This window comes from Venturia canescens, chromosome 3, assembly GCF_019457755.1.
Source record: "Venturia canescens isolate UGA chromosome 3, ASM1945775v1, whole genome shotgun sequence".
NCBI classification, from domain to species: domain Eukaryota; kingdom Metazoa; phylum Arthropoda; class Insecta; order Hymenoptera; family Ichneumonidae; genus Venturia; species Venturia canescens.
Genome location: NC_057423.1, coordinates 24,312,782 through 24,326,062, shown reverse-complemented (window position 1 = coordinate 24,326,062; position 13,281 = coordinate 24,312,782).

Genomic DNA, 13,281 nt, shown 5'->3' with positions numbered 1-13,281 from the left:
TGGTGATCTAGATAGATTCCTCCAAGGTTTTCATGGTCTAGGTATATTTCTTCATGGTTTTCGCAGTCGAGGTTGACGGCTCCACAGTTTTTGATGTCCAGGTATGTTTCTCTCGGGTTTTCGTGGTCTAGGATAATTCCTCCATGGGTTTCGATGTCTAGGTATGTTCCTCCATGGTTTTCGTGGTCCAGGTAGATTCCTTTATGGTTTTCGTGGTCTAGGTATGTTTCTTCATGGTTTTCGCAGTCGAGGACGACGACTCCACAGTTTTTGATGTCCAGGTATGTTTCTCTCGGGTTTTCGTGGTCTAGGATAATTCCTCTATAGGTTTCGATGTCTAGAAATATTCCTCCATGGTTTTCAATATCTAGGCATGTTCCATCATGGTTTCCGTGGTTCAGGTATATTTCTCCATGGTTTTCGATGTTTGGATATGTTTCTCTATGGTTTTCGTGGTCTAGGTAGATTCCTCCATGGTTTTCGATGTCTACGTGGACAGCTCCATACTGTTCGTTTGCGGGGTATGCTTCTCCTTGGCTTTCGTCGGCTAAGTATGTTTCTACATAGTTTTCGATGTCCAGGTGTATTATTCCATCATTTTTTTATGTCTAGGTATGTCCCTCCATGGTTTTCGTTTTTTTTTTCATGGTTTTAGTGCGCAAGGTCGCCGGCTTCATAGTTATCGATGTCTAGGTATGTTTCTCGATATTTTTCGTGGTCTAGGTTGACGCCTCAACAGTTTTCGATGGCTAGGTCTGTATTTACATAGTTTTTGTTCTCTAGGTATATTGTTCCATCATTTCCGTGATCTAGGTCGATGGCTCTATAACTTTCGGTGTCTAGGTATGTGTTTACATAGTTTTCAATGTCTAGGTATATTCCTCCATGGTTTCGGATGTCCAGGTATATTTCTCCATAGTTTTCAACGTCTAGGTATGTTCCTTCATGATTTTCGTGGTCCAGGTATATTCCGCCATGTTTTTTGATGCTAAGTCAACAATTCCATACTTTTTGATGTCTGGATATGTTTCTCCATGGTTTTCATGGTCTAGGTCGTCGGCTCCATTGTTTTCGATGGCTACGTCGACAGCTTTATGGTTTTCGATGGCTAGGAATATTTCTTCATGGCTTTCGCCGTCTCGGTATGTTTTTACATGCTTTTCGAGGTCTAGATCAACGGCTCGGCAGTTTTCAATGTCCAGGTATGTTTTCCCATTGTTTTCGTGGACTAGATCGACGACTTCATAGTTTTCACTATCCCGGTCGATATCTTTATAGTTTCCGATGTTGAGGTGAATTTGTCTATGGTTTCCAGTATGAAGGTCAACGGCTCCATAGTTTCCGATGGTGCAGTCAGTTTTTCTAAGGATGACTACGTTGACGACCGCATGGTTTTCGATGTCTAGATTGACGACTGCATGGTTTTCGATATCTTGGTCGATGGCTCTATTGTTTTCGATGTCTAGGTTGGCGACTATAGGGTTTTCGATGTCTAGGTGGATGCCTTCATATTTTTCAATATATATTCGACAATTTTATATTTTCCGAGGTAGACGGTGCAATGGTTTGCAATATATTTCCTCATAGTTATCGATATCTAGATCGGCGATTTAACAGTCTGCATTGAGAAAGCATGTTCTGACGTTATAGAAGACCATGAAAAAATATCACTGGACACAAATAACTATAAAGCTGTCGTCTTAGATATTAAATAGCATGGGAACGTTTCTTTGGACATTGCAAACCATTGACAGTATCCATGTCAACATGGAATCCATTGAAAGAGAAGAAGTAGAAGAAGATAGTTTCATAAATCAATTTTCCAAATAAACAAATGGAGCTTTCCAAAAAAAGGAATAGAAAATGAAAATATCATCCCATTGCATAGAAATTTCCCAATCTTTCATCAGAAAATTCGATATGCTGAATGGATAATCAAAATCGTCACCATTATTGCTTGTAAAAGGTTTCAACTCACATGAACATAACCGCACAGTTTTCGTCCATCTACATAGAAAAATTGGCTGTGTCGATTGCTTTTGGCACATAGAGAAAAGCACTCAACTTGAAACAAATCGTTTTAAAATTTTTCGTCGAAGACGAGGAATGTATTTTTTTTCTTAAGTAAATATTGTCACGCCTCTAAAAAATAAGCTAATTAGAAAAAAAATAATTGACAATGTCAAAAAAGAACGCCAATTATTAAAAGGTCGCGACCGTAGTTTCCAATAATTTTCTATATTTGCATTATCAATAAAAAACTTCAAAATATAAAAAAAAATGAGATCGTTTTCTGAAGTTAACAAATATAGTGAATGAAATACGATTCCTATATAGTTGTCACGTCTCGCAAAAAGAAGTGAAATCAGTAAATATTAAAACTTCAAAAAGTAAAAAAGGCACGCCAAGTATTAAAAGGTCGTGACCGTTGTTTTAAATGATTTTATATATTCGCATTTTCAATAAATAAATTTAAAAAAATGTTTAACTGTGAAAAAATATGAGATCTATTGTAACATATACAGTGTATGAATTACGTTTCCTGTAGGAATTTTGAATTTTGGAAATAAAAAAAAATGAGATCATTTTCTAACCTAGCCAAGTACAGTGAATGAATTAAGGTTCTTGTGGAATTCATTCGTGTACACTTTTAGCCCTAATCCCTCGCTTATTCAGAAAAATTTTCCAGCAAACGTCACAGAGCAACAAAGGTTTCTCGAATGATTCTGCAATTATTAAGAGATTATCATCTGTTTTTATGCTAGCTCGGGTTATAAACTTAAAACAGTTTACGCGTACAAGTGCATGCATTGTATCTATACGATGTACTGCACAAATTCATTTTCAACATTACACACAAGCTTGGCGTGCATGGTTTTCAATCGGAAGCTCGGCGAAGGAATGCCTCATCCATCCATATATTTGAAGAAATCTTGATGATCCTCTCATGTAATTGTTTTTTAATTTGCCATCCCTTTTCCATCCAACTATTTTATTGAGTAGTTCGACGTGAGATCCTGCGTTGTGTACACAAAGAAAAATATCCATTCTTGACTAGTTTGACTGATAAATTCATTACTCCAAATGTTTCGTATTCAACGCGTTTTCTTTTCTCAAATCAATGTTTACACAACTTACTTCTTTGTTCATCCATTTCAGTACTTGTGTAATTCATCCAATCATCTGCCCATTTGGTAAAAAAATGAGTTTACGGACAAACGAGTGAAAGTGACGCGTGGATAAATTAGAATGCGTATGGGCATGAAAGAATGGCCGTATGTATTGTAACGGCACACCCAGCGCCGAAGCCCCAAATCGGTCCAACCGGCGCCATCTACCAGTAAAACTGGGAACAAAATAAACAATATTAATAATAATAATGATATTAATAATTTATCTAGTTAATAAATTAGTTGTAAGAGGGCCAATTTAAACAAATCTTGCTCACAAGCAGAGCAAGCTGTCAAAGGAAATATAAGATACAGCGAGAGGCAAATGAAAGGCTGGACTTGTCACGTCGACAAGCAATATACCCCTCACCAGGGCAAGAGCCAGGGTAAAAAAAGAAAAACCAGACGTGGTCACGCCGAAGCACGACAGTCAAGGATCTCTCCGAGACTGAGCGAAAAGCTTCAGCGAAGAGGCCGAGTCCGGAGTTTCCTGACCAGGATCGACCCAGCGAAGGGCTAATCGGAGCCAGCCCTGCAAGAGTACGACTGTCCCAAATCCTTAGGGAACAGAGCGAAGAAGCTCCTGCACTAAGACTGAGTTCGAGTCATCCATTCGGAACAACTACTTTATAAAAAGTGAGCAGGGATACTTACACAATCTCAAGCCTCGTGGAAAGCCTGCCGCTCCAGAACTCGGACACTCAAATCACCGCAGTCCCTTGATACCTGCCAGGGGATTTCAAAAATAATTAGTCTAAGAAATTGAGAAATAATTAACAGTCAGAGGCAAGAGCACTGCCCCGGACCTGGCTCAAAAGTAGGGAACCGGGCAGCACCACATAACCTCAAAGGAAATTCAAGAGTTTAGGAGAAAAGGAAAGGAAACTCTGACGAACGCCCGCACAGAATTCTTAGGAAGGAGTTTCCGGATCAACAGACACGAAACTCACGAAGATCAAAGTCACAAGGGAATAAAACACAGGGAGTATACACGGAACCATTTGGTATAGGTATCACAGCTCTCTGTCACGATACACAAACAGAGAGCAACACAAAACACAACCGATAATTGTGTAAAAGACACTCGCGAATGAAAACGGCATTGCAAAAGTCGCGATCACAAATTTTAGAATTTCGATAAATCGAACGCGAACATATTCATGTACGTGACACCACAACGAGTCGCCATATTGTCAAATACCCACTTCGACCAGCCGTCACGAAATCTCGCGAATGGTAGGCCACTGGAAACAGGCGAGCGAAACACGAACTAGCGCACGTCAATATCGATGAATCTGACGTGGAACCGTTGAAACACCAAGAATCATACACGGAGTGTCGGTAAAAACGAGCCCCGGTAATCCACACCACGAACAAATACGAAATCTCAACTTCCCTTTAAATAAAACAACACACACAATTTGTTGGCAAATTCTTTATTGTACAATCAACGTCGCCGATTAAACCTAAATAAAACGCTTGTGATTTCATGACAGAACATTCAAACAAGGTCTCCATTAATTTACACCCTCTATCGTGTCCCGAATCAATTAATTTAAGAACGAGAAAGAAAAACACGTTTCATTTGGCGCCCGAACAGGGACACGAAACGGTGAAAGAAAGACCTGTCCGAATGTGGCTACATGAAATCGCAAATCGCCCCTACGCACCTCCTGAATGAAAAAAAAACGTAAGATCAAAGTAACCCCAGAAATTCGGCGCGAATACTACAAAAAAATCGGAGTCACGATGTCTGAGGGAGAAAAATTAGAGTCATTAACGTGGGAATCCACGACGGCAGATGTTTTGCTTGACCAGGGCAAACAAAAACCAATGATGGGAAGGCTATCGAACATACAAAAACCAGAGAATGGAGAAGAAAAGGTAGATGAAAATACATTTGAGATAGATAATAACGAAATCGGCAAGGATTTACAGGAAGAATTAGATGAGATTGTGAAACTGCTAACCCGAGAGGTAGCTGAGCTAAAAAAGGAACAAGGGGCAGAAAGGCTCCTGCGCCAGGAACAATGGAAAGACCTGGACGAAAAATGTGTTTTCCGATGCCAACAAATGCGGGAGTTAACAACACAGGACTTCCGGGACGAGGTCGATCGGCTAACGATACGAACGGATCGGATGGTTTCAATTGCTCAAGGCACGCTTGACGCACGAATAGACGGGGTCGAAAACGAAAGACGCATTGAAATCGAAAACCTGGAGTCTCGAGTTCAGAGGGCCACGGCCAGTATGGCACAGATCTCGACACTCGCGAAAGAAGTCGGAAGCGTGGTTAATAAACACGAAAAGAGGCTCACACGGTGCGAGGACGAAATCCAGGCACGGCTCTCTCAAACAATGAATTACAGCAATGGAGGACTTAATGTCAGCCAAGCCTACGCGGCAAAACAGAAACCCCCAATCTTTAATGGAGATGGGAAGGAAAGGCCAATACAATACCTAAAGGAATTTGAAGAATTTTGGAAGCTCACGGGGAATACGGATCTTCACTATATCATCGGTCAATCACTCAAGGACGCCGCAAAGGACTGGTGGAGAGTCGTGGAGGATGAAGTGCACAGCATCGAGGACTACAGCCGGAAATTTATGGCGAGATACTGGAGCCCGGAAATCCAAGATAAAATCAGTCGGAATTTGGAGTTCGGTGCATACCAATGGGAGGGAGGCAAAGCAACCCGCGCGGAATACGCAACGAAACTGTTTGGAAATGCGAAGGATCTACAAAAGAACTTAAGCAACGAAGACATCATGCGCTATTTAGGGAACCATTTCGATGAGACAGTACGCGCGGCCGTGCAAATAGGCACAATCCAATCCATAGAATCGTTCCTCACCTTCTTGGAACGCCTCGATGGCGCGGGGCCATTAAATGCCCAAAGAACGCCACCGAATCCACCCCGAGAACACACTGGCCAAGACTACGCAAATAAACCATGGCAAGGATCACAAACAAACCCGCCATATTCTAATCGGCCACAAGGGAGCTGGAACCACAACCACCCGCCAGGAGGACGAGGGGGACAAAAACCATGGCAGCAACCCCGTCAGCCTCAGCAACACTGGGAACAGCCATCACCACAATGGCGACAACCACAATGGCGAACACCACCTAAAACATGGCCAAACACAAATCAGTGGGAAGGAGCAGGTCTCAGGGAGACCACGACCCCGGGAATGGGGACTGAGTCACCGACGAACCCAACGCAGGAGGAACAGAGTCCGGGGGGGCCAGTCTGCAAACAACCCAAGCCCTACATCGAACAAGACCAGGGAAACGCATAAACGTTGCGCCCGAAACAATGGCCCTAAACAAAGATAGGCCAATCCGAGGCGCAACGGAAAAAGAACTAGAGATGGCCGCCATAAAGGACGTCGAAGAAAGAAGAAAAAGAAATGCACAAAAACGAGAGCGCAAACGAAAAAATAAAGGAATCTCAGTGGCCAAGGAGCTGATTGCGCTGGAAATTATTGAAAAGAAAAAGGCGAAAGGATGGTCAGCCGAATTCTACAAAAAAGAGACAGAGCGGAAAATTCAGGAAGCGACGTACGAATGTCCTCGCGATTATCTGATGGAGGAAGGACTTGTAAAACTGGATAATAATGAGATATACCCAAGATGTCCAGTACTATCGATCAAGCTGGAAGGAAACCCTGTCGACATGCTAATCGATAGCGGGAGTGAGGTCTCCTGTATCTCAGAAGAATTTTATAAAAAAATGGAAAGGGCGTTCCGAGCCTGCCCACAACTACCCGTCGTCGGAGGGGAAGTCAAAGGCGCTTTCAGTGGCAACAATAGTCGAATAAAAAATCAAATAATGGTTGAAGCAGAGACCCACGGCGCCAAGGGAACCCTACAGCTGATGATAGTACCAAAACTACGACGAGAAGCCCTGCTCGGAATCGATGGGATTCTCAAATTAAAAATTAAAATAGATGCAATAAAAGGCCAGATCCTCATACAACAACAGGCTGTGTTGGTCTTAAAGGAAGGAGTCTGGGTGAACCCCGAAACTCTCGTAAAGGACCAACAAGACAAAGGGGCCGAAACATGTATGACGCTCGAGTCAACCATGCCTATCGATGATGAAGGGGTTACCGAACAACAAGTTGACGAAAAAATAAAAGAGAGTGAATGCATACCTTGGGAAGCTAGAACAACTTTCAAGAAGCTCATCTTCAGGTACCGACACATATTCACGAAAAGGCCGGGGAAAATGTCGGCCTATACCCATAAACTGGACATGAAAGATCCAGAACCATATATGCACCGATCATACCCGGTACCAATACAATTCCGCGACAAAGTGAATGACGAGATCAATCGAATGCTGGGACATGGAGTCATTGAAAGGGCGACTAGTCGCTTCATCAACCCCCTGGTTACAGTCATAAAAAAGGACGGTTCAATCCGACTCTGTCTAGACGCCCGACAACTCAACAAATATTTAGTCGAGGACCACGATTCGGCGCCACCCACGGAGGAAATCTTCCAAAAATGTGGTGGGATAAAAGTGATGTCGAGCCTGGACATGACAAGCAGTTTTTGGCAAATTCCGCTGCATAAGGAGTCCAGGAAATACACTGCATTCCTACATGAAGGGAAATGCTACCAATTTACCGTTACACCATTCGGATTAAAAACTAGCACGGCGAGCTTGATTAAAGGCCTCGATATTGTCCTTCATGATCTGGGGGACTCAGTCATAAATTTCGTCGACGACCTGCTATGCATCTCAAAAAACGCAAAAGATCACCTAGAACACCTGGCGCAACTATTCCACCGAATTGAGGAGCACGGCATGACACTGAATTTCAAGAAGTCGGCATTCTTTCAAAAAGAGATGCCCTTCCTGGGACACATCCTGACAACAGAAGGAATAAAACCACAACCAGAGAAAATAAAGGCGATTCAAGAGTTTCCAGCACCGAAGAATCAAAAGCAACTACGGGGATTCCTGGGACTGATAAATTTTTACACAAAATTCACAAACAAACATGCAGAAAAAACGGTACCTCTGCTAGAACTACTCAAAAAGGACGAAAAATGGGAATGGGATGGACGTAGGCAAAGAGCGTTTGACGAAATAAAAAAGCTCTTCACCGAAAGCGTAATGCTTCGTCACGCGGATGCCACAAAGCCCTACACACTCACAACGGATGCAAGTGACTATGCCCTGGGAGCAGTCCTCGGACAAGAGGACCACAAGGGCGAAATGGGAGTGATCTCCTTCGCAAGCAGGACTCTCAAAGGAGCGGAACTCGGATACACAACTACGGAAAAGGAACTACTCGCCATCGTATGGGCACTACAAAAATTTCGGACCTACCTATTGGGGGCAAAAATCAAAGTAATCACCGATCACAAGGCTCTCATGTTCCTCAAAACGTGTAGATTCGTAGGTGATCGATTATTAAGATGGGCACTCCTACTACAAGATTATGACCTGGAGGTTGAGCATCACCCCGGACACACGAATAAGGTCGCAGACATATTGAGCAGGCCGCATAACGGGGAAGTAGAGGAAAAAAGAAGAAAAAATAAAGAATTAATAATCACGGCAATTTTGGCGTGCGAACCCAGCGAAGAACTTGAGAAAAGTTTCCAAACCTTTGGAGAGATTCAACAGGAAGACCCAAGAATCCAGAAGCTCTGGAAAGCGGTGGAAGAAAATGCAGACGATTTCAAAAACAAATACCGCATTCTAAACGGTTGCCTACAAAAGCGAATAAGGAACGGGGATTGGAAAATCATGCTGCCAAGCGTGATCATGGGGTGCTTTATCGAAGACATGCATCGAATGTACGGGCACCAAGGGGCCAGAAAACTATTCAGGATGTTGAACGAAGATTTTACAAACCCGCACCTAGCTGGAAAAATCCGACGGATCGTGGCGACATGCGATAAGTGCCAACGAATGAAAGTGCCAAATCGCACAAATTTCGCGCAGATGCAAACGATAATTCCAGAGGGGCCGGGGGACCTAATATCCATTGACTTTTATGGACCCTTACCGACATCAACGGGCGGGGTAAAACATATTCTAGTTGTGATTGACGCATTCACAAAACATGTGAAACTATATGCCCTCAAGAAAGCAAACACCACCACAACGATACGAAGAATCTTTCACGACTACATACCGAAACAAGGGAAACCGAAACGTATCCAATTCGACCATGGAACACAATTTACATCAAAAGCCTGGAAAGAACAACTGGAGAAAGAGGGAATAAAAGGAATATTCTCCTCGATCCGGCACCCGCAAGGAAATATCGTTGAACGGGTGAATCGGGAGCTCGGGAGATTCTTCCGGACATTCATGGAAGAGAAACACACTGGATGGGTTAGATGGTTACCCATAATCGAAACATGCATAAACGACCTACACCACGAAACGACAGATTTCACCCCCACAGAGCTCCAGACGAAAAAGAAACCATATCGAATTTGGAAAGAATGGCTGAAATTAACAGCAGACGAGGAGATTGACAAAATTCCATATGAAGAGAAAGTAAAAATGGCACGGGATCGGATCATAAAAAAGGGATTGGCCCGCGCAGAGAAATTCAATAATTCACACAAAACCGTGAGCTTTGAAGAGGGGGAACTCGTATTAGTAAAGGCTTTAAATGTCTCAGATCCCCACAAACAAATAACAGCAAAATTCCTCCCGCTGTACGAAGGACCCTACCGCATAGATAAGTGTGTTGGGGTCGCCACCTATCTCCTGAAAGACCCGATAACACGAAAGGACCGCGGCAAATTTCATGGCTGTCTCCTCAAAAGATACAGGATCGATAACAACGAACAGAAAAACCTAACGGGTGACCCCAAATCGCACACCGCCCCACACTTAGAAGGAGGAGGGAACTAAAACGAAGGACAATAATTATTAACAACAATAAACCTCAAGAAACCATAAATATACAAAAACAGAGACTATAAAGGGAAGGAGCGATACAAAAGGTGTCTCTCACGGACGTGACTCGGCGGAACGAGGATGGAACGACCAAGCGCAACAACTTTTAAGGCACCACAAGGTAGCAAAAGGCAAACGAAAAGAAACCGGCGGTGGAAAAATTTCAAAAACAACAAAAAGGGCAACGCACAAGCCAGACCAAGAGACGCTACCCAGAAGGAAAAAAAAAGGGGGAGGATACGGACTACGAAATTAGGGAATTAACTGACGAAGAAGTGAGACATTGGTACCCTGGAAAATCCCTGGGATTATAAAGAGATTGGCAATTGAGCACCACGTGGGCCAAGGAGGTGATCAGTTTAACGAGAACAGACAGAGCCATAACACGTGCACTCCAACAACCCACAAGATGATTTACGAAAACTATCCGGCATACGCCATGAGCGGCACGTACAAAGAAGTAAGCATTATGGGAGTGATCTCCCCCGAACAGTTGTGTGTCATGTTGGATGAAGAGGACGACGTCAGCGATGGAATTTTTTTTAAAGTCGCCGAGTACGATACATCGCACGAAGAAATAAATCCGTGTGTCGAAGAGGAAATATATCAAGGAGCAGCCATCCTCTACTACGATGTCGATCATTTAGCACGTGCTACAGTACTTGAAAAAATTGATGGAAACGTAAGAGTATGGCTCGGGGATGTTGGGAGAGAATACATCACCCAACAACAAAATTGCTTCACCACAACCAAGGAGGCCCTGGCAATACCTTTCCAAGGAGTGATAGTAGGGATAAAGGGGATCGAACCCCGAAACCGTAGAAACTATTCATTAGAAGCGACACGCATGGTTCAACAATGGGCACGGAATGAAACGTGGCGGTTGGTGGTGGATGAAGAACCAACAGGGACGGACGCAACCTGGGGAAAACTATACATAGAGGACGGCGAGGCAACCGGAACAGAGTATACGGAGCTAATCGTGAAATCAGGAGAAGCCCAGTACACGGGAAGAAAACAGGTATTCGAGTGGCAACACGAAGGAGCGGAGTGGGGAAGCCTATATCGACACCTCCATAAAGAACAAGGAATACAAGGGGATGGTGGAGAGAGACGGAGCCCGCGGAGCCCCTCGCCGACCATGGATGACGATCGGACGACGGTGTACGCATTCGACGAAGAAGGGGAAGGAGAGATCCCAGAAGCAAACCCCGCTTTATTTACCCTGTGGAAGATACCCGATGACAGCCCGAATGAGAGTGAAGAGGAGGAGGACAGAAATTCGATCCAATCGATCGAAGACGATGAAGCGCGACACTGAGGAACGAGGCTAGCGTGTGATAAACAAAAACGATTTTTTTTTTTGTTGTGCGGTGCCAAAGTGACAAACGTTTTTTTTGTTTTTTTTTCTTTTTTTTTCTTTTTCGTGCTACAAAGCAACAAGACACATTTTGTTTTCTTTTCTTTCGACTCAGAGCAGCAAACATGCGATAAAAGGGAATTACAATAAACCCCTCCGGTGACTTACAATCGACGAAATTGTATTAGAAAGCGCCACGAACCGGCGGAACAAAAATAATTGTAGAAAAATACCCATTGAATAAAACATGATCTATAAAATAAAGGTGAACCGATTATCTGCACCCCATTAACGAGAAAGAACAACCAAAATAGGCAGAAAATGAGCGACTAGCAAGAAAAGAACGTAAGAACAAGCGTAGGAAAGTCAATGCGCGAAGGCAAACTAAGAGAGAGAAGTAAGCGAGATGTTGAAATGAATTTTCCCTCGGATAGATCCTTCGTGTGACTCCGTTTAATCCGATGAAAAATTCAGGGGGACAATGTAACGGCACACCCAGCGCCGAAGCCCCAAATCGGTCCAACCGGCGCCATCTACCAGTAAAACTGGGAACAAAATAAACAATATTAATAATAATAATGATATTAATAATTTATCTAGTTAATAAATTAGTTGTAAGAGGGCCAATTTAAACAAATCTTGCTCACAAGCAGAGCAAGCTGTCAAAGGAAATATAAGATACAGCGAGAGGCAAATGAAAGGCTGGACTTGTCACGTCGACAAGCAATATACCCCTCACCAGGGCAAGAGCCAGGGTAAAAAAAGAAAAACCAGACGTGGTCACGCCGAAGCACGACAGTCAAGGATCTCTCCGAGACTGAGCGAAAAGCTTCAGCGAAGAGGCCGAGTCCGGAGTTTCCTGACCAGGATCGACCCAGCGAAGGGCTAATCGGAGCCAGCCCTGCAAGAGTACGACTGTCCCAAATCCTTAGGGAACAGAGCGAAGAAGCTCCTGCACTAAGACTGAGTTCGAGTCATCCATTCGGAACAACTACTTTATAAAAAGTGAGCAGGGATACTTACACAATCTCAAGCCTCGTGGAAAGCCTGCCGCTCCAGAACTCGGACACTCAAATCACCGCAGTCCCTTGATACCTGCCAGGGGATTTCAAAAATAATTAGTCTAAGAAATTGAGAAATAATTAACAGTCAGAGGCAAGAGCACTGCCCCGGACCTGGCTCAAAAGTAGGGAACCGGGCAGCACCACATAACCTCAAAGGAAATTCAAGAGTTTAGGAGAAAAGGAAAGGAAACTCTGACGAACGCCCGCACAGAATTCTTAGGAAGGAGTTTCCGGATCAACAGACACGAAACTCACGAAGATCAAAGTCACAAGGGAATAAAACACAGGGAGTATACACGGAACCATTTGGTATAGGTATCACAGCTCTCTGTCACGATACACAAACAGAGAGCAACACAAAACACAACCGATAATTGTGTAAAAGACACTCGCGAATGAAAACGGCATTGCAAAAGTCGCGATCACAAATTTTAGAATTTCGATAAATCGAACGCGAACATATTCATGTACGTGACACCACAACGAGTCGCCATATTGTCAAATACCCACTTCGACCAGCCGTCACGAAATCTCGCGAATGGTAGGCCACTGGAAACAGGCGAGCGAAACACGAACTAGCGCACGTCAATATCGATGAATCTGACGTGGAACCGTTGAAACACCAAGAATCATACACGGAGTGTCGGTAAAAACGAGCCCCGGTAATCCACACCACGAACAAATACGAAATCTCAACTTCCCTTTAAATAAAACAACACACACAATTTGTTGGCAAATTCTTTATT